We start from the raw sequence: 17,775 nt of genomic DNA on the forward strand, positions 1-17,775 counted from the left end.
GTTTTCTCTAATGGATGGTTTTTTGGATACAATCAGATCAAAATAGCACCCGAAGATCAAGAAAAGACAGTTTTCACATGTCCATGGGGTACTTTTTGCTGGAACGTCATGCCTTTTGGATTAAAGAATGCAGACACTACATATCAAAGAGCTATGACAACTATATTTCATGACATGATGCATACATTCATGGAAGACTATGTGGATGACATATTAGCTAAATCCTACAACAAAGAAGAATGTATAGAGATACTGGAAAATATCTTTGACAGGTTAGAACAATACAAGTTAAGGCTAAACCCTAAGAAATGTGCCTTTGGTGTTACTTCAAGAAAGCTATTGGGATACATTGTAAGAGGTATCGAAGTAGATCCAGATAAGGTAAAAGAAATCATGGAAATGACATCTCCCAAGAATATTAGTCAACTAAGATCACTACAAGGAAGACTCCAGTCAATAAGAAGATTTGTTGCTCAACTAGTAGATAAATGTCAACCATTTACACACCTATTGCACAAAGATGTTAATTTCAAATGGGACCATCAATGTGAAGAAGCATTCAACAAGATCAAGGCATATCTCATGCAACCACCTGTTCTAATGTCACCAATTCTAGGAAAGCCATTATTACTCTATGTATCAACTACTAAAGCATCATTGGGAGTTTTGCTCACACAATAGGATAAGGAAGGAAAAGAATGAGCCATCTACTATATCAGTAGAACACTAGTGGGATATGAGATCAACTATTCACCAATAGAAAAAGCATGCTTGGCAGTAGTTTTTGCTTCTCAAAAATTATGACACTATTTACTATCTCACTCCATCAAGTTGATAGCTAGAATTGATCCTCTGAAATATTTGCTAAGCAAAGTCACATTGATAGGACGACTAGAAAAATGGATCATGATTCTAAGCGAGTTTGATATCGAATATGTTGATAGAAAAGCTATCAAGGGACAAGTTATTGTAGACCAACTAGCAGAGACACCACTTCAAGATGACCATCCTTTACAGATTGAGTTTCCTGATGTTGATATCCTAATAGTCACAACAAAAGCATGGCAACTATACTTTGATGGTTCATATACACAACACGGATCAGGAGCAGGAATTCTATTCATCACACCACAAGGTCATACAATCCTGAAAGCATACAAATTAAGCTTTTTGTGCACAAACAATATAGTAGAGTATGAAACATTGGTAATAGGTATCAAAATGGCTATAGAATGGAACATTAAACAACTTCAAGTCTTTGGAGACTCTCAGCTCATCATTAATCAAATCAATAATGACTATCAAACAAAAGATGACAAACTCATGCCTTACAAAAAGATGGTGGATGATTTCAAGAAACACTTTGTAGAAATAAATTTTGAACAGATTCCAAGAAATGATAATAAAGCAGTAGATGCCATGGCTACACTTGCTTCTCTATTGCAGACATAGGAAAATCAACAGCATTATGAATTCCTGGTAGAAGAGTTATTTTATCTTGCTTATAATTGTCTTGATTCCCAAATCATCTGTCAACTTATTGGACATGATTCCTCCCACTATGGCCAAACTTACACATACCTGAAAGATAACACCCTACCCCCTGACTTATCAAAAACCCAAAAGTGAAACTTTATTTGCCAATCCTCCCATTTTACTCTTGTCATGGATACCCTGTTTAAAGGAGGTCTAGATGGTACTCTCTTAATATGTCTTGAACAAGAAGAATCTGAGAAGGCCTTACATGAAGTCCATAATGGAATTTGTGGCACTCATTCAAATGGTCTTACCCTTTCCAAAAAACTCATACGCTTGGGCTATTATTGGCCGACTATGGAACGAGATTCTTTTAAAATAGCTAAAACATGCAAACAATGTCAGATCCATGGGAATTTGATTCATGCACCAGCACAAGAACTTCATGCTTTAGCAACATCTTGGTCTTTTTGTCAATGGGGACTTGATCTGGTAGGAAAGATAAATCCTTCTTCATCTAATGGTCACAAATTTATCCTGGTAGCGACAAAATATTTTACAAAATGGATTAAAGTAAATATCATAGGAAAACAAATTGTTGTATTTATCTTAAATTACATCATCTGTCACTATGGAATACCAATGACCATTATCACTGATAATGGGCGACCATTCAAGAATCAAGATGTACAAGAGCTATGTTAGAAGTTCAAAATCCAGCATAGATTATCCATACCATATTATCCATAGGGAAATGGGTAGGCAGAAGCATCTAACAAAACTATTATAAAAATCCTCAAAAAGACAGTGAATGATGCTAGAAAAGATTGGCATATTCAACTAAATATTTCTCTTTGGGCCTACCGTACTAGTATCCGCACACTAACGGGTGCCACACCTTTCTCTCTTGTATATGGATCAGAAGCCACATTGCTAATTGAAGTAGAGATACCCTCTCTATGTGTATCACTAAAAGGTCTCATCCCAGATGAAGAACAACGAGTATCTAGACTACAAGAGTTAGAATTCATTCATGAACGAAGACAAAATTCCTTTGATCATTTAAAGGTATATCAACAAAGAATATGCTAGAGCTATAATCATAAGGTTAAACCACAAATATTTCAAGTTGGAGAACTAGTACTAAAGGAAAATCCACGCAACCAAGAAGATTGAGAAAAGAAAGGAAAATTTGAACCAAACTGGTTAGGTCCATTTGTGGTCACAACAGTATTTGGATCAAGAGCATATCAACTATCAACACAGGATGAAGATCAGCTCGAGGAACATATCAATATCATGCATCTGAAGAATTTCTATGTCTAAAAAAGCTAAAACATAAAAAACAGTGAAAAAGAAGAAAAATAAAAAACAGAGAAAAATCAGAAAAAAAAAAAGAAAAAAAAAAAGTGCAATAAAAATAGATGGTGAAAACCTGGCAAACAGGAGCTTTCTGTCTACTAGCTCTTCCATCTATTAGTTCATGCATCTTTTCTCATCCATTCATTTTCCATCAGCGCTGACCATCATAAAGCCTGTGTACATACACAGACATTGCAGCTGCTCTCTTGCCATGGTTTGGATCATTGGATATATCATAACGACTTTGTTTCTAGGCTTGGGAAAAAATATTGCACTTAGATAGGGGCAAAAATTTCAATCATTTTGAGCTAAATCAAACAGGTAGAACAATAGTTAGACAACTCATATCAAGCGAAAACTGAGACACATCCAACATTGAACACGAGATCAAAATATCAATTATCAAGCTATCACGAAGTTAATCTAAGCACATCACTTACTTTTCAGTGAATAATATGTTTTTATTGATTGTAACATGATTATTCAACTTTTATATATTGCTTTTCGCTATCATGATTTCTGAGTAACTCTAGGATGTCATTGACTAGAGGAACAAGGAAGAAACATGATATTTTTCTTGTTTGCTGTCTGAAAATTAATCATTAATATGTGCAAATTTGTCTCGGGACATGATCATCAGAGTATCATTGAAGACATTTCCGATTTGCATATTAAAATGATTAATACTGCATGTTTTACGCAAGCAAAACTCAGTTCATTTGGGTTCAATTATACCTTGATGCTTGTATTAACTTGCTATATCAAAATCCAGGAAAATAGTGCTCAAGTCATCATGGTTTAATTATACCATCAATGTTTGCACTCACTTCCCACATTTCAAAATCTCATGACTGGTTCGATCATAGCTTTGCATTTCATTTGCATTTTACCTTGCATTTCATTCTTGTATGGGATCATAAAAGCTCATTTTATCCAAGGTTAAATCTATCACAGGAATCATCACAGTATCATCACAAGTGTATATGCAATCAGAATGATGACTCATCTCTCTCATGATATTATCGACCTAGCCCAAATCTTATGCTATCTCTCTCAACAAAATCAACATCAGCATATCCAAATCTTTCTACAACTTGATATCGACAAACTATCAGCTCTTAAACTAATCAACCTTATCAAATCAAATCAATCAATCAAACCTAATAGATTATGATCATGTCTTATACAGGATGTATCCTTCCTGAAACCAGACATTCTGATCATGTCTTATATAGGATGAATCCTTCCTGAAACCAGATGCTTTGATCATCATTGTCTTATATAGGATGTATCCTTCCTGAAACCAGACTGAATTTCGATCTTATCAATCTAATCGATCAAGATTTATCACTATTACCAATCTAAGCAATCAAGCTACTAAAAGAACTCACATTTTCATCAAAACATAGTTGCAGAGATCAAATCAAATCTATCAGGATATCAATTTCACAAAAACACCAAAGATCAATTATCTCAATTGATCTCTGAGGGGCCATCATCGTACCAGAATTTAGCAATCAAGAGCTGGGGCATCCTATCAAACCAATATCATCAAAATGAGATTATTCTTTGAATCAATGCGTCATCACACCTCGCTTCAAAGTGGGGCAAAATGTATACACCTAAAAATGGTCTGAAGATAATTAATTGAGTAAGTAATTATTTAATTAATACTTCTCCCCAATTTAATTGAATTCATCAACAATTTGATTAAATACCTCCTTTCCTCTACTTATTAATAAATCTAAGGATTTATTTAATAGGTTCATTTCAACCCTTTGATTAATTAATTCAAATTAATTAATTCTCTCCATCAAAATCATTTCTTCTAATCTTCTAATTAATTAAAACAAATCAAATTCATGAGTTGTTGAGATTAATTAGCCTTTTCCTATTATTTGAATTTTTAAATTCAAATTCTCCTAACTTCGACCACTCTTAAACCTAACCCATTCCATCCTACCCACCATGTCCCCTTTCATCTAACCTCTTCTAGAAGCTTTGTGACACTTGTCACTAAGTGTTCCCTTTCATCTAACCTCTTCTAGAAGCCTCTTGACATTTGTCACCATGGAGATGACAATGTTTCCTTTCATCCAACCCCTTCTCCTACCTACCACCAATTGTCCCCTTTCATCCAACCCCTTTGCCAACCCACCTCCAATTTAACCATTGATATCTTCAAATTAATCTTGATCGTTGATTCCTGCCACATCACCCTTAGCCTTGGGAAATCCTATAACTGGACCTCATTTTGGAGCACAAAGGGCCCTCGATTGATTGGTCCCAATTTCATATCATTTATGCATCCCGATTGATTCATCTCATTTGCATTCAAGCATTGTTACTATAGGCATCTAGATTCTAGTTTATCATTTTAAGCATTGTTATCATGTTCAAATCTTAGCTTAATTGCATCTTCATTCTAGCCTATTTTCTAGAATAATCATGAAATCATGTAGTTTAATCATGTTATCATTGCTAGATCATGCATCTTCATCATTTAAATCCTCCATCTAAGTGTAGTCAAGTCACTTGAATTTGCATAATAAGATCTGAGAGAAAAATTCATACTCGCATTTACTAGGAGGTGATAGATCGCTTAGTTATGGTTTTATCTTTCGTTGATTAATTTTCTAACCATTGCTTGTAATGATCTATTGAGTGTTTTTGTGTTTCCAGGTACATGTACACTTCACATAGACGACAAATACTAGTAAGGCAAATCAAGGCACTGATAAGGTATAATGAATATGCTCTAATGGCTCAAGTAATGAGTGTAGATGAACCTCAAAATTTTGAAGAAGCTAAGAATTAATTGGAATGGATGAATGCAATTCAATAAGAATATGACACAATTATGGATAATGACACTTGGTAATTAGTTGAATTACCTAAAATTAAAATTACTATAGGCTCTAAATAATAGTTCATGACTAAGTTTGAAGCTGATGGTATTATTGATAAATTCAAAGATACATTAGTTGCAAAAGGGTACTCACAAAAGGAAGAAATAGATTATGAAGAAAATTTTGCATTTGTAGCTAAAATGAATACTATTAGACTTATGATTTCTCTTGCTACTAACTTTAATTGGGATCTTCATCAAATGGATGTTAAGTCAAAACTTTTAACTGGTGATTTAAAGGAGGAAATTTATCTTGTTAAACTAGAAGGCTTTGTAAAGAAGGGAAAAGAACATTTGGTATGCAAGTTAAAGAAAGTATTGTATGATCTCAAACAAGCACCGAGATCATGGAAGTGCTATAAATTTGATTGATGAGAGAAAAATATATTTATCACATGCATTTAAAATGAAGGATTTGGCAAAATGCATTATTGTTTAGGAATTGAAATGTGGAGACAAGATGGTAATAATTTGATTACTCAAAGTAAGTATGCAAAAAAATGATCCAAATGTTTAATATGCCAGATTGTAAAGTAGTTTGTGCTCCATTAGAACAAAATTTAAAGTTTTGTTGTGATGATGATACTTTAGAAGTTAGTGGGACTTTGTATAGAGAGATGGTGGGAAGTTTGGACTGCTTGACCACTACAATGCTTGATATTGTATATTTAGTTAACATACTTAGCCAATTCATGGTTAACCCTCTTGAGCCTCATTGGAAAGCAACAAAGAAATTTATTTGATACTTGTAGGGTACCATAAACTTTGGCACTAAATATAGTAACCATTTGAATGTTGAGTTGACATGTTATTCAGATTTTGATTGGGTAGATGATCTAGATGATCATAGGTCAACAAATGGTTATGCATTCAACATAGGATTAGGTGTTGTTTCTTGGAGCAATAAGAAGAAACCAACTATTTTATTATGATCTACTAAAGCTAAGTACAAAGCATTGTATCATGCTACTTGTGAAGCAGTTCAAAGTAGTTCAAGGCTAAGGATAATTCTTGAAGATATGGGGCAAAATCAAGAAGGACCAATTCCAATCAAGTGTGACTACCAAAGTACAATCAAGCTTGAAAATAATCCAATTTATCATGAAGGTTCAAAACACATTAAAAATTAGCATCATTTTGTAAGAGAAAAGGCTCAATCTCAAAAGATTGAGCTACAATATTGTAACACCAATGACACCATGGGTGATGTATTCACTAAGCCATTGGGAAAAATAAATTTTGTAATTTATAGAGATATGTTCGGGGTCAATTAATTTTTTTTTAATTTCTTAAGGGGAAGTGTTAGAATAATTCATAATAGAAGTATACTTTTGTTATAAACAAATCATTAGATGTGTAGTAGGTGTCAATAAACAACTGAAGATGTTTTATTTGGTTTCAAATACCTTTAGTGTGTTGTCAAATATTTTTAGTTACTTGTCAATCAACAATAATTATAGGAAGTTTTTAGTCATTATGCAGCTATAAATATGTATTTTTTGCTCCAGAACAATCATCCAACAAGATATTCAATTGTTCATTTCTGAGTCTGTGTTCATGCTCTGATTTTTCTATTTTTGCGTATACTCTATTTTATTATTCTTCTCTATTTTCTGTTTATTTAATGATTCTTTTGTAGTACCTACATATACAGTGATACCTCATAATTACTAAGGCCAACCATGTTCATTAATTTATTTTAATTAAGAAAATATTAGTACTTGTAGCTTTTATTAATGAATCAATAACATTATTTCCTTTATCATTTTTCTTTCAAAATATTCATCTATTTTCAACCATTTCTTTCACAAAGTGGTACCACTTTCCGATATCCTTTGATTAAGTATGATAAGTAAGATTCTTGATTACAATGACTATCACTATAAATCCATGCCATATTTTATATGAAGCCAACTTGCATTCATAATCATTGTAGTTATATTACTTCCCTTCATGCATGAGTAGTTGCTATGTGCTTTTCAATCATAAGCAAGATTCTATCACAACAACTATCACTATGAATCCATACCATACTTTATACCAAGACAACTTGCATGCATAACCATTGTAGTCATATTTATTCCCTTCATGCATGAGTAGTTGCTATGTACTTTTCTTCTATTGTAGATAATGAAAGCACTACCTATGTTTTTCTCATCCAAGTTACTAATCCTCCAAAAAGATTTATCATATATCCACTAATACATATTGGATAGTCAACGTCTTGATACTATTCATTCCACAATTATAATTTCTATTGATATTTCCTAATCTTATCAACTCAAATCCAGAGACTCATTTAAACTAGGTTGATTTGTACGATCCTTTCATGTAATTGATTATTCTAGATATTAATTCTTAAAATATCACTTTCACACCTTTAGAACACGTTTAGAATTTAATTCAATTATGAACTGGTGTATTATTATTAATATACTAAGATTATTTGAAAGTTATATAATTCTATGGATTTAGATTTGTTATTCTAAATAATATGAAAATTCAATTAAAAATAACCTTAAAAAATATAAGCACAAAATGAAATGAAATATATTTATCATATAGATAATAATATGTAAGATTGTCACATTCTCATGCTTACATAAATTTATATTATTAATACTTTAACAGACTATTTTATTTTAAGACAGATGCAAATTCTGCATTATTATTTATTTATTATGAATTTATTGGCTCTGCAGTTTCCCACCACAGAAGAAACACAGAAACTTAGCAGCTTATTTTTTACATTTATGAAAACACCAACAACCCAATCCGTGTGGATGGTTCCATTGGCACTCTCCAAAGGCTAGATTATCTACGTTTTTGCATATAGAGTTGCACTCACCCTCCCTCCATCCCACACATGCCCCATGAAATTCACCGCTCAAACTTCTACAGTACCCGGGCTCGCTGTACTCATCGAGATGATCATCAGACTATTGTAATCATCAACATCACTGTATTACAACATCAGTAACAAAAACGAAAGAAAACCATAGTTTTTGACAATATCAACAAATAAAACCAGAGGAGGATAAATATTATTATTACCAGACGCAAATGCAAAAGGAGCCAGGAGCAACGAAAATAGAAGAAACACATAAATGCCCTTCGCCATCTAAACAATGAAAGCTGCCGATCTATTCTCTACAGAGGTATTTGATGTTGATGTATACTGCTTCTCCTTCGTATGTTCCGCACAATTTTGATTATTTATGGTTGAATACAACTCTTCTCCTTCATATGTTCCGCACAAATTTGTTTATTTATTGTTGAATACAACTCTTCTCCTTCATCTGTTCCTCACAATTTTGTTTATTTCTTGTTGAATACAACTCTTCTCCTTCATTTTTTTAAGGTTTTCCACAATTTTGTTTATTTATTGTTGACTACAACTCTTCTCCTTTGTATGTTTTAAGGTTTGTACAATTTGGTACAAAGCATATAAAAAGTTTCAGGAAAAGATCGGTCATAGACTATTATGAACCCTAGGGTGCTTTTCAACATAGATGCATAGTGTTCTCACCTTGTCAACTATGAACTTATCTGAGAAAAAATGCCTATTGGAGGTGGTTTTCCAATTTAAAAGGACCCCACCTCTTGTTACTGTAAAATGATAGTATTGACTTGCTAAAAAGGTTAAAACAAAATTACTGATATTAACTTTTTCTGTCATTTCATCTATTTTGTGTTTATGTTTTATATGTGAATTCTGACACCACTGGGGTCTGGGCTCAGCCTATCGACAGGAATATTGAAGTGTTTTGAAGTCATTTGACAGTATGGTAAATGCATCATAACGTTTGCTTTCAGATTCTTGGATTTTATATGCCATGATTTAAATTTTTATTCAAGATTTTGCTTTTATTGTAAGAAAGTAAGATGTGTGGAAACAATTTTGTATTTTTTTTTCAAAAAAATTATATCATTGGAGATTGTTCTTGGCAGAGATATTACTGTCGTCTATTGTTAGATCATGTAGGATCACAAAAGAATAATAAAAAAGAATTGGTCTATTATAGTTGGCCATGAAAAGACATACATTATAAAGAGCTAGACCATGCATGGTCTTCAAAGTGTAGATGAATACTATGCTGCCCTTCACATTGTAATTACTTTCATTTGTCAAGACAACATCAACCGCTCCTGGATCACTGCACATCAAATCCTATAGCTCATCACACGGTTTCCACTTCATGCTATGCATTTTCTCATTCCCAAGATAAATGGTTGTCTTCACGCGCCAAAACCACTTTGAAACTCATCACGTGCATCATGCTTACGTGGCATCTTCATCTCTGATCACCATTCAGTTAGAGATCATCATAACCGATTCACCAAGCTCCATCGGTTAGGGTTACCAGTTGATCTCTCTGCTTCAAATACCAATACCAGTTTCCATCACTGCTTTACTACCGGTTGCATTACTGCATCACTACCAGTTGCAATACAACTCCATTATCGGTTACTGTGGACATCAATGACAATCTTATACTTCATCAATACAATCTTCATGCAATTCCAACAATCTCCCCCTTTGGCATTGATGGAAATACAAATATAAATACCCTTTGATTGTGATGATTGAGAGTAATGCACATACATAGGTATAGGAATCCTAGTTTACATTTTCCATGTACTCTCCTTCAACTGTATCTCCATGTCTTCAGCTGGTAACTGGCTATCAATCATATATAGTTCTTCTCCCCATCAATCATATAATTCTTCTCCCCCTTTGAAAATAATGCCAAAGTGAATACCAATATTAGTTGGTTAACCATTCCATGCTTCACCAATTTGCAACTAGCTGCTCCCCCCGTGGAGTAGATCCACTGTACACCATTCCTGCTTCAATATTTTCAATAAGCTCTGAGACTGATGTCTTCCACATCTGCTTAATTGACTTCAAGTAGGGGTACAACCCCTAGCTTACCTCTAAGATACTCAAAAGTAGCCTTAGGCAGAGGTTTAGTAAAGATATCCACTAGTTGTTCCTTAGTAGATACATGCTCCAGTGACACATCTTTACTTTACACTTTCTCTCTCAAGAAATCATACTTCAGCTCAATATGCTTTGTGCTAGCATGCAACACCAGGTTCTTAAAAATGTTTATCACACTGGTGTTATCACAAAAAATTCTTACCTGTTCTGAAATCTTCAACTTGAAACCTTCCAAAATGTGTTATCTAGATTGCTTGGGTACAATTCATATACGCTGCAACATATTCAGCTTCTGTAGTTGATTATGATATACAACTCTACTTCTTGCTGCTCCAAGACAATAGTCTTCCTCCAAGAAAGAATGCTTCTCCGGTTGTACTCTTCCTATCATCAACATTGCCTGCCCAGTCTGCATCTATATAGACTTTTAAATCAAAGTCTCCTGCATATCCTTTGCATACCAGTCTGGCTTTATTTATGACTACTACTCCATCTTCATTCAGTTTATTCTTGAATACCCATTTTGTTCCTATAACATTCTTGTTCTCTTGTCTGGGTACCAATGACCATGTATTGTTCTTCTCTATCTAGTCAAGTTCTTCTTCCATTGCCTTGATCCGGTCTTCATCTGCAAATGCTTCCTTTGCATTTCTAGGCTCAATGGTCGAAATAATACATGAGTTCTCTCTAAGCCTCATTCTTGTTTTCACACCTGCATTCATGTCACCAATAATCTGATCAGGACTATGATTGAGTCTAACAAACCTTGGAATGACATGATCTTGATTTCCAGGTTCTTTTTCTTCTTCCCTTTCTTCTTCCTCTGCTGGACCTCCCTATTTCGGTTGAACTGGGGCTTCTCTGTTATGTTCTTCAACTTCTAGCTTCACTAGTTCCAGTTCTAAAAACAATGTGTAAGGTTCCTCTTCCTCTTTCTCCTTACTGGTTTCTCTTGATTTCTCAGGAAACTCATCAACTCAGACACTAACACTTTCAATGATCTTCTTGGTCCGGTTTTCGTAACACTTGTAAGCTTTTCTCTTGGTGGAGTAATCAAGAAATATGCCTTCATAACTCTTGGCCTCAAACTTACCAACATAAACACCTCTCTTGATAAAATATCTACTACAAAAATCTTAAAGTAACTGACATTAGGTGATCTACCATACCAGTACTCATAAGGAGTTTTATCCTTACCTCTTTTAACTAGTATCTAGTTCATTGTGTAAACAATTGTGCTGACAGCTTCTCTCCAGAATGTCTTAGCTACACCTTCTTGTATTAGCATAGTCCTAGAAGCTTCAACAACTGATCGGTTGTTCCTTTCTACCATACCATTCTGCTGTCGTGTCCTAGGTGCAGAAAGCTGCCTCTTAATTCCATTGTTTTCATAGTAACTAGTGAATTCCTCTAAAGTATACTCACCACCTTGATCAAATCTTAAGCACTTTATCTTCTTTCCACTTTCATTCTCAACTAAGGCTCTAAATGCCTTAAACTTTCTAAATGCTTCCGTCTTGTCTTTCAAGAATTTAATCCACATCATCCTTGAGTAATCATCAGTAAAAATCATGAAATATCGATCACCTTGAATACTCCTAGTCCTCATTGGTCTACAAAGGTCAGTATGAACCAAATCTAACAAATGTTCCGCTCAGAAAGATTTTCTCTTGAAAGTAGAGGATATCATCTTCCTTAACTAACATTCCTTGCATAGAGCATTCACTGGTTTGTCCAACTGTGGCAAACCTCTTACTAGTTTGGACTTACTACTTTTACAATGTTATCAAAATTTACATGAAAAAATCTCCAATGCCAAAGCCAACTATCTTCTACTTTTGTAATTACACAATTGTTGACTTTAGAGCTTAAATGAAACAAGTTACCTCTAGTCTGTTTTCCAGTTGCAAACAGTTCACCTTTGCTTTCATAAATCTTCCAGACTCAATTCTTGAATTCCAGTGGGTAACCTTTATCATCGAGTTGAGAAACACTCAAAAGATTGTGTTTCAGTCCTTCAACCTAGTAGACATCATCTGCACTACTTTTCCATTCAAAGAGATGGATCCTTTTCCTTTCACCATGCAAGGTGAGTCATTCCCAAATCCCATAACACCTCCATTAAACTCTCTCAAAGTAAGAAACTTACTTTAGTCACTGGTCATGTGGTGTGAATAACCACTGTCTATAATCCAATCATCAAAACTATCCATGCGATAGACTAATGCCTTTTGATCTGATGTATCTTCTTTAATAGAAACAAAGACAATGTCCTCATTTGCATCTTCTTCAGATTCCTCATCTGTAATTCCTCCATCCACTGCAATGAGACAATCTCTTTTACCTTTGCCTTTATACTTCTTATACTTCTCTCGTTTATGCTCATTATCTCCATTAGAACAATTAGTTGCAATATGTCCAATTCGGTTACATGCAAAACACTTCAAAGGTAATTTACCTCCGTACTTACTGGTACCTCTGGGTAGCCTCTTGGCCAACAATTCTTCAAGCTCAATCAGACTATCTTCATCATCAACCTCTTTGTTGGATTTGGACTCATGATTGTAGTTGACTTCTCTTCTTTTCTTTACCAGTGGGTTTGAAACTGAGGCTCTAAATGTAGATTCTGATCTCTGTACACTTCCATCAAAACTATTTAATTCAAATCCAGTTAATTTACCAATAATAGAATCAATAGTTACCTTTGATTTATCAATAGACTTGAGTTCCTGAATGGCTGCAAATCGGATAGTGTAGATTGGTAGAAGGGTTCTCAACACCTTGCTAACCACTGTGGTATCCTCCACTGTACCTCCAACACTTTTGATCTCTCTGACTATCTCCTTGATCCTCTAACCATACTGTTGAATGTTTTCTCCTTCAGCCATCCATATATCAATAAATTTACCTCTTAGACTCTCTTCTTTGGCAATCTTAACATGCTTATCACTGCTATAGATATCTTCTAGTTTCTTCCACACTTCATAAGTAGTCTTTAATCCATGGACACCAACATACTCTGAATCGGACAAGGAACTGATAACGGGCTCCAATGCTTGATTGTTCTCCTGTTGCTCCTTCTTTTGATCATCTGACAAAATCCCACTAGGCAATTTATATTTAGTAACAACATGTTCCCAATATTGACTTCCTAAGCTCTTGATATAGATCTTCATCCTATCACTTCAGATTCTGTATTTTTCCCTATTGAACTTTGGACCTTCTTTCTTCATCATGTTCTTCTATATCTTTTCCTCAAGCTATTAGGCTTATACATAAGCGGACCTGAAATGCTTTGATACCAATTGATAATATGATGAAACAATAAGGATTCGATCAACTACTGAGAGGGGGGGGGGGGGGTGAATCAGTAGATAGAAAACAAACTAAACTTTCACCAAACTTAAATCCAACTCATAAACCAATCACTAAACTAACCAGTTTAGATACTATATCCAAAACTGTAACTGCACTGTCAAACTTTACCAATTGACCAAAACATCATTCTTAGATTATTGTTAGATATTTTGACATTCATTTCAAAGCATTTGCATCATTTCTACTTGATTTTAAGAGCATACACAACAAACTGAAATTCATATCAGCAAGCTACAACTTCACATACAAAGTGTTTGATGATATTCCTTGAGCCTCTAATTAGCAAATTTGGACCAGAATTAGCAAGGGATACTACACTTGATACTATTCATTCCATGATTATAACTTCTATTTGATATTTTCCTAATATTATCAACTTAAATTGAGAAACTCATTTAAAATAGGTTGATTTGTACTTAATTATTTCATGTAATTGATTATTTTAAATATTAATTCTTAAAAAAATACTTTCAAATATTTAAAACATGTTTAGAATTTAATTCAATTATGAACTAATGTATCATTTAAATATACTAAGATTATTTAAGAGTAAGATAATTCTACCAAATTCTTATTCTAAATAATATGAAGATTTAATTAAAAACAACCTTTAAAATATAAGCACAAAATGAAATGAAATATATTTATCATATAGATAATAATATGTAAGATCGTCACATTACCAATATTACATGAATATACATTATTAATACTTATTTAACCCTATTTTATTTTAAGAGATGCAAATTCTACATAATTATTTATTTATCATGAGTTTATTGGCTCTCCAATCTCCCAGCACAGAAGAAACACATAATCTTGGTTGCTTATTTTTTACATTTATGAAAACACCAACAACCCAATCCACGTGGATGGTTCCATTGGTACTCTCCAAAAGCTTGATGATCTACGTTTTTTGCATATAGAGTTGCACTCACCCTCCTTACATACCATGCACACCCCACATATTTTTTTATTGATTGATTAACAAATTTAATTTTCCTCTCATTTATAGAGAGATTAAAAAATACTAATACTTAGAGGACAAAACAAAATAAAGCTCTCCAACATAATAGATTTAGAAGATATGGATAGAAAATAAAGAAACATAGAATGCTGGCTAATAGTTTAAACTTGTGAATTAACTTTTAACAAAAGTTTATTTAATGTAGATTCCATACATGGAGGAGATATGGGAGGGAGAAAGTAATTCTTTCTTAACACTCCCCCTTAATTTTGACCACACATACTTCAACATTTATCATTTTTAATTTTTTCTTTTTGCTAGTTGATCTTCAATCTTCAAATAAACCTTTCTTGTAATAGTTGCAAATCTACTATGGAAATTTTACTAGCACTTTAACAGTACATAAAATTCCTTTTACTAGCATTTTGTATTGAATCACTCACTTCAGTGACTTCTTACCTCGTGACTTTGACAACTCTAACAACATCCTTTGGGATCTTCAAAATAGCGTTTTGACAACTTCTTTTTACAATTAGCGGTCTTTCTTTTTCAAGGTGACTGAAAGCACCAATTTCAACCTTCAACTACAGATGTAGTTTTCCACTAACAATTAATGGTTGTTCTTCTATCCCATTTCTTTGTTTCACTAAAATCTGATATTGAGGGTTATAATATTACTATGCTCCCATCCATTTCTTCAATCATTTTCTAATGATCTCTTCAAGCTCTTAACCTTTCACAATATCATTATTGAAGGATCTATGACAATGATAAAATAAATTGGACTTTAAATTGACAACCATTTCTTTGTTGGCTGCCAACAATTTGCCAGAATGATTCGATACTAATTTCGTTAGCATAGAGGAAATTAAAATAGAGACAATAAACACCTAAATTCTACAACATGCTAAAAAGAACAACCTTTTATTATTGACAATAATAAAACTTATTACACATGCTTCTTCAATTCGAAGAGAGAACTCAATCTCATGCTACTGTAGCTTCGACTACCCAATACACAGCCTTCAAAAAAACATTTCAACTTCTTGATTCTATACAAACTTTGTCCTTGCATAACCCTTCACGTGTGGTAATCCTTCATCTTTACTTGTGGCCTTTATTTGTGGTAGTGACAAATAAATTCTTTTGCGATAAGCAAATAGTTTAGCAATCTACTTCTTGTAGCTTTTTCCAAGTATGAAACCTCGTGGTCTTATTTTGAGACTCCTTACACTCATCAACACTTCTTTTTGGGCTGAATTCATTATCACCTTTGAAATAAACTATGCTTTAGTGTACTACTTCATTACTAACTTCCCCTCATCATAATTACCTTGGGATTTTGTAGCTTATCCCTAACCAATACAATTCTAAAATGGTTTTAATTTACCATGAGCTATCACACAAAGTGGTTTCTAGATAATCACAAATTCTACACACAAAATTCACATACTAGTGGTTTGTGATGACCACAAACTTCACACGAATGTTTGCTACAACAAAGAAGAAGTAGATTTTTCTTAGTAACCTTTGGATAAATCCAACAATTTAGACTACTTCACAACAATCATCCTTTTTCAGTCTTGTAACTCTTCACAACAATCATCCCTTTTTAGTGATAATCAATAGCATCATAAACATAGCTATTATCTTCTATTGATAGTAAGGATCCAACAATAATATGGACCTTTCAAATTGTAGGCTACAAACAAATAGCCATCCAATAAAAAGAAAAGGCTTTTTCTTCAAATATCGATCTCATATTAAATAAACAATAAAGGAATCCTAGCATAGACATGGAATATCACACTCCTGTAATCTTGGTCTCTCCCACGAGGGAGTTGGACCCAGTTCAACTTTGATACCATATTGAAAGAAAAGAAAAGAAAAAGAAAACACTCCTACTACAACAAACAAAGAATACATTTTTTATTGATTGATTAAAACAATTACATTGCCTTTCATTTATAGAGAGTTTAATGACAACTAAGACTTAAAGGACAAAACAAAATAGAACTCTCCAACACAACAAAATTAGAAGACATGGATAGGAACGAAGAAATGTGGAATGCTAGCTAATAGTTTAAAACTGTGAATTAATTTCTAACAACAATTTATTTATTTTAGACTCCATAAATGGAGGAGACATGGGAGGGTGAAATTCATTCTTTCCATCAATTTTATACCAAGTCAACTTGCATGAATAATCATTGCAGTCATATTACTTCCGTCATGCATGAGTACTTGCTATGTGTGTTTCCATGATATGCAAGATTCTATCACAATGACTATCACTATGAATCCATACTATATTTTATACCAAGCCAACTTGCATGCATAACCATTGTAGTCATATTTCTTCCCTTCATGCATGAGTAGTTGCTATATACTTTTCTTCTATTATAGATAATGCAAGCACTACCTATCTTTTCCTCATGCAACTTTTTAATCCTCCCAAAAGATTGAATTAATATCCTCTAATACATATTAGATAGTCAATGTCTTGATACTATTCATTCCATGATTATAATTTCTATTTTATATTTTCCTAATCTTATCAACTCAAATGGATGAACTCATTTAAAATAGGTTGATTTGTAATTAATTGTTTCATGTAATTGATTATTCTAGATATTAATTCTTCAAAGACTGCTTTCAAATATTTAAAACACGTTTAAAATTTAAATCAATTATAAACTAGTGTATCATATAAGTATACTAAGATTATTCAAGAGTAAG

Source organism: Cryptomeria japonica, chromosome 9 (assembly GCF_030272615.1).
Source record: "Cryptomeria japonica chromosome 9, Sugi_1.0, whole genome shotgun sequence".
NCBI lineage: Eukaryota > Viridiplantae > Streptophyta > Pinopsida > Cupressales > Cupressaceae > Cryptomeria > Cryptomeria japonica.